The sequence below is a fragment of the Mustelus asterias genome, chromosome 1 (genome assembly GCF_964213995.1).
Source record: "Mustelus asterias chromosome 1, sMusAst1.hap1.1, whole genome shotgun sequence".
Taxonomy (NCBI): Eukaryota; Metazoa; Chordata; class Chondrichthyes; order Carcharhiniformes; family Triakidae; genus Mustelus; species Mustelus asterias.
In genome coordinates, this window is record NC_135801.1 from 191379780 (window position 1) to 191385779 (window position 6000).

Consider the following 6000-nt stretch of genomic DNA (forward strand, 5'->3'; position numbering starts at 1 on the left):
ACACTTGGAATACTGTGTGCAATTCTGGTCACCCTATTATAGAAAGGATATTATTAAACTAGAAAGAGTGCAGAAAAGATTTACTAGGATGCTACCAAGACTTGATGATTTGAATTATAAGGAGAGACTGGATAGACTGGGACTTTTTTCTAGCGTAGGAGCGTAGGAGGCTTAGGGGTGATCTTATAGAGGTCTATAAAATAATGAGGGGCACAGATCAGCAAGATAGTCAATATCTTTTCCCAAAGGTAGGGGAGTCTAAAACTAGAGGGCATAGGTCTAAGGTGAGAGGGGAGAGATACAAAAGCGTCCAGAGGAGAAATTATTTCACACAGAGGGTGGTGAGTGTCTGGAACAAGCTGTCAGAGGTAGTTGTAGAGGCGGGTACAATTTTGTCTTTTAAAAAGCATTTAGACAGTTACATGGGTAAGATGGGTACAGAGGGATATGGGCCAAACGTGGGCAATTGGGACTAGCTTAGGGGTTTAAAACAAAGAGTGGCATGGACAAGTTGGGCCGAAGGGCCTGTTTCCATGCTGTAAACCTCTATGACTCAATGACTCTACAACAAGATGAACAGAAATTTCCTCCAATAGTGGGAAGTTTGAAGCCATCATCTTCAGTCCCCACGACAAACTCTGGAAGAAACAACAAAAAAGAGATAAGTTGTGGTTCATTGGTACCGCAGGCAATGTTTTGATGTTGTATTTGGCTTGTTGAGCTCCCATTTATATTTTGCTGGACAACAGCACCATCTGGTGGAGAATAAGATCTTCAGCTTGTGACAAGAGATGCTTTTACGGCACCCCCACCCCACCCATATTCCCTTTTCCTCTCATAACAATGATATGAAATTTAATCACTGTCCATATATCTTGTGGTGTAGCGATCTGCACAGTGTATATGTATACGTTACACTGCAACACTCTTGAGGTTCTCTCCCAGCTGTTTCATTTGTCTTTGAGCAGGATTTTCCCTTGTCCCAAAACCGTAAAATCCCGCCCGAGGTCAACTGACCTCTCCATGGTCCACCCCTCGCCCACTCCGAATTCCGAGACGGACAGGAAGGTAAAATTCCGGCCTCTGTGTTGTTTAACATTGTGCACCTTTCCTCTTATTATTTTTATTCATTCATGGGACATTGGCGTCGCCGGCTGGCCAGCATTTATTGTCCATCCTTACTTGCCTGAGGGCAGTTGAGAGTCAACCACATTGCTGTGGCTCTGGAGTCACATGTAGGCCAGACCGGGTAAGGACGGCAGATTTCCTTCCTTCCGTCGATGGAGACGAGAGAGGTGCCGGAGGATTGCGGATGTGGTTCCTATTTTCAAGAAGGGGAATAGGGATAGCCCAGGAAATTACCGACCGGTGAGTCTAACCTCAGTGGTTGGTAAACTGATGGAGAAGATCCTGAGGGACAAGATTTATGAGCATTTAGAGAGGTTTAGTATGCTCAAGAATACTCAGCATGGCTTTGTCAAAGGCAGATCGTGCCTTACGAGCCTGGTGGAGTTCTTCGAAAATGTGACTAAACACATTGACAAAGGGAAAGCGGTAGATGTGGTTTATATGGATTTTAGCAAGGCGTTCGATAAGGTTCCCCATGCAAGGCTTCTCGAAAAAGTGAGAGGGCATGGGATCCAAGGGGCTGCTGCCCTGTGGATCCAGAACTGGCTTGCCCAAAGGAAGCAGAGAGTATGTATAGATGGGTCTTTTTCCAAATGGAGGTCAGTCACCAGTGGTGTGCCCCAGGGATCTGTTCTGGGACCCTTGCTGTTTGTCATTTTCATAAATGACCTGGATGAGGAAGTGGAGGGATGGGTTGGTATGTTTGCTGACGACACAAAGGTTGATGGGGTTGTGGATAGTCTGGAAGGATGTCAGAAGTTACAGAGGGGCATAGATAGGATGCAAGACTGGGCGGAGAAGTGGCAGATGGACTTCAACCCAGATAAATGCGTCGTGGTCCATTTTGGCAAGTCGAATGGGATGAAGGAGTACAATATAAAGGGAAAGACTCTTAGTACGTTAGAGGATCAGAAGGACCTTGGGGTCCGGGTCCATAGGACTCTAAAATCGGCCCCGCAGGTGGAGGAGGTTGTTAAGAAGGCGTATGGTGTGCTGGCCTTTATCAATCGAGGAATTGAGTTTAGGAGTCCGGGGATAATGATGCAGCTATATAAGACCCTCGTCAGACCCCACTTGGAGTACCGTGCTCAGTTCTGGTCGCCTCATTACAGGAAGGATGTGGAAAAGATTGAAAGGGTGCAGAGGAGATTTACAAGGATGTTGCCTGGATTGAGTGGCATGCCTTATGAGGATAGGCCGAGGGAGCTCGGTCTTTTCTCCTTGGAGAGACGTAGGATGAGAGGAGACCTAATAGAGGTATATGAGGTGTTGAGAGGCATAGATCGGGTGGACTCTCAGAGGTTTTTTCCCGGGTGGAAATGTCTGCTACGAGAGGACACAGGTTTAGGGTGCTGGGGGATAGGTACAGGGGAAATGTTGGGGGGAAGTTTTTCACACAGAGGGTGGGGGGCGAGTGGAATCGGCTGCCGTCAGTGGTGGTGGAAGCAAACTCAATAGGGTCTTTTAAGAGACTCCTGGATGAGTACATGGGACTTAATAGGATGGAGGGTTATAGGTAGGCCTAAAAGGTAGGGATATGTTCAGCACAACTTGTGGGGCCGAAGGGCCTGTTTTGTGCTGTAGTTTTCTATGTTTCTATGTTTCTAAGGACATCAATGAACCAGATGGGTTTTTTCATCAATTGACAATGGTTTCATAAAGTAAAATAAAGTTTATTTATTAGTGTCACAAGTAAGGCTTACATTAACACTGCAATGAAGTCACTGTGAAATTCCCCTAGTCGCCACACTCCAGCTCCTGTTCGGGTCAATGCACCTAACCAACACGTCTTTCAAACTGTGGGAGGAAACCGGAACACCTGGAGAAAACCCCTGCAAACACGGGGAGAACATGCAAACTCCACACAGACAGTGACCCAAGCCGGGAATCGAACCTGGGCCCCTGGTGCTGTGAGGCAGCAGTGCTAACCACTGTGCCGCCTATGGTCATGGTCCTCAGTAGATACTTAATTCCAGATATTTATTTTATTGCATTCAAGTTCCACTACCTACTGTGGCGGGATTCGAATTCGGGTCTCCAGAGTAATACCCTGGGTCTCTGGATTAATAGTCTAGCAATAATACCACTCGGCCATCACCTCCCTTGAGAAGGTTGCAGTGACAACTGAGTGGCTTGAGAAGCCATTTTAGAGGGCAGTTGAGAGTCAACCACATTGCTATGGCTCTGGAGTCACATGTAGGCCAGACCAAGTAAGGACAGCAGATTTCCAAAACCAGATGGGTTTTTCCGACAATTGACAATGGTTTCAGGGTCATCAGTAGATTCTTAATTCCAGATATTTCTTATTGAATTTAAGTTCTACCATCGGCTGTGGCGAGATTCGAACCCGGGTTCCCAGAACATTAGCTGAGTTTCTAGATTAATAGTCCAGGGATAATACCTTCGGCCATCACCTCCCTTCTGTGCCTCACTCTTGTCTCTTTGCTTTGGCTGTGTGTGAGTGTGGGACTGCAGCAGTGTTGGATTGTCGGAGGTGTAATCTTCCAGGTGAGATGTTGGATTTTTGAACTCTAAGGAAATCTAAGGGACATGGAGACGGGGCTCGGAAGTGAAATGCAGGTTGAAGATCAAGAGCATCTTGTTGAATGTGGACTCCAGGGGCCGGATGGTTTACTCCTGCTCCTTTTGCTTATGTTCTCCACCAGGCTGTGACTGCCCTGTAAAGTGAATGGAGACGATCCCATGGTCTTTTTCAAAGAAATGTTCTTCCTGGTATCGCAGCCGATATTTATCCCCCAATCAGCTAATTATCACTGATTATCTGCTCATTATTTCATTGCTGTTTGATCTTACTGTGCGTGATTTAGCTGCCACATTTCCCACATTGCAACAGTGACTGCACCTGAGCGCGTCATTGGCTTTAAAGCACTTGTCTGCGGCACGGTGGTTAGCACTGCTGCCTCACAGTGCCAGGGACCCGGGTTCAATTCCGGCCTCGGGTCGCTGTCTATGTGGAGTTTACATGTTCTCCCCGTGTCTGCGTGGGTTTCCTCCGGGTGCTCCGGTTTCCTCCCACTGTCCAAAGATGTGTGGGTTAGGTTGATTGGCCATGCTAAATTGCCCCTTAGTGTCAGGGTGATTAGCAGGGTAAATACATGGGGGTTACGGCCTGGGTGGGATTGTGGTCAATGCAGACTCGGTGGGCCGAATGGCCTCTTTCTGTACTGTAGGGATTCTATGATTTTTCCTGTGAAAAACACAACATAATTGCAAGTTCCCTCAGAGAGAAAGGACATAATGATCTCCACTAGCGCTGCTGCTGTTCTCCACCCCCATCTACCCCCCATTTCTTTGCTCCTCTCGCCGTCTTTCCAAAACTACAGAGATTGACAACACAGGCGCAGCTAATTGGCCCATTGTACTTCCAAATGACCCTACAACCACCAGGAACTCAGTGAAGAGAAGCATCTGACTGGGAGGTCGATGGTGAGAGTTAAGCCACAGAGCAGGGCAAGGCTTGGAGTGCTGGCTCAGAGGTGAACCTGGTGGGATCAAGAGTTTTAGAAACATAGAAAATAGGAGCAGGAGGAGGCCATTCGGCCCTTCGAGCCTGCTCTGCCATTCATTATGATCATGGCTGATCATCCAACTGATCCTGCCTTCCCCCCATATCCTTTGATCCCCTTCGCCTCAAGAGCTATATCCAACTGCTTCTTCTATGGAGCGGGGAACTTGCAAAGTGCATGCAGGAGGAAATCTTTGAAATCGCCACTTACCCACCGATTTCACTCCTCAATAGCTGAGCTTTCATTTGAAGGTTCTGGAATCCCTCCACCCCCTGCCTAACCTGGGAGGAGGGGTGGATTTTCTGCTGATCCATGGGCATTGGCACAAGGTCTTAGACAACGCTGGTGGAGCACCACAACTGCCAAGGTATATGTTAGATGTAGCTCTTGCTGCTAAAGGGATCAAGGGATATGGGGGAAAGGAGGGGATCAGGATATTGAATTTGATGATCAGCCATGATCATAATGAATGGCAGAATAGGCTCAATGGGCCGAATGGCCTACTCCTGCTTCTATTTTCTATGTTTCTATGTAACGGGATTTAAATTCACATAAAAGTCTGAGGGAAGGAGCGTTGGGCATAGCAGCCTGGAGATCTCTCCTGGGCTAGGCACCTGGAGCTGTGTTTTTGAGCATCGCACTGCTGTACTGCAGGCCATTCAGCCCATCTAGTCCATGTCAGTGTTATGCTCCACAGCAGCCTCCTTCCACCCTGCTTCACCCTCCCTGACCATCAGATCAGATCATGAGGGGTTACGGGGATAGGGCCTGGTGGGATTGTGGTCGGTGTAGACTCGATGGGCCAAATGGCCTCATTCTGCACTGCAGGGATTCTATGATTCTGTGATCCGTCTATTCCTTTCTGCTTTCTGTCTATATCCAACTTCCCCTTAGATGCATCTATGTGTTTTTAAAATTAATTTATGGAACATGGGCTCCGCTGGCTGGGCCAGCATTTATTATCCATCCCTAGTTGCCCTTGAGGAGGTGGTGGAGAGTTGGAGAGACATAGAGTACAGAAGAGGCCTTTTGGCCCATCGAGTCTGCACTGACAGAACTACACTAATGCCACTTTCCAGCACTTGGTCCCTATTTCAGGTGCTCAGCCACATACTTTTTAATGGCTGTGACCTTTCCTGCCTCTCTACCCTCCTACGCAGCACATTCCAGACTTCCACCATCCTCTGGGTGAAAAAATATTTCCTCAGATCCTCTCTAACTCTCCTACCCCTCAGTTTAAAATTATAGCCCCTCATTATTGACCCTCCAACCAAGGGAACAGCTGCATTCTATTCACCCTGCCCACACCCCTCAAAACCTTACACACTTCAATCAAGTCCCGCCT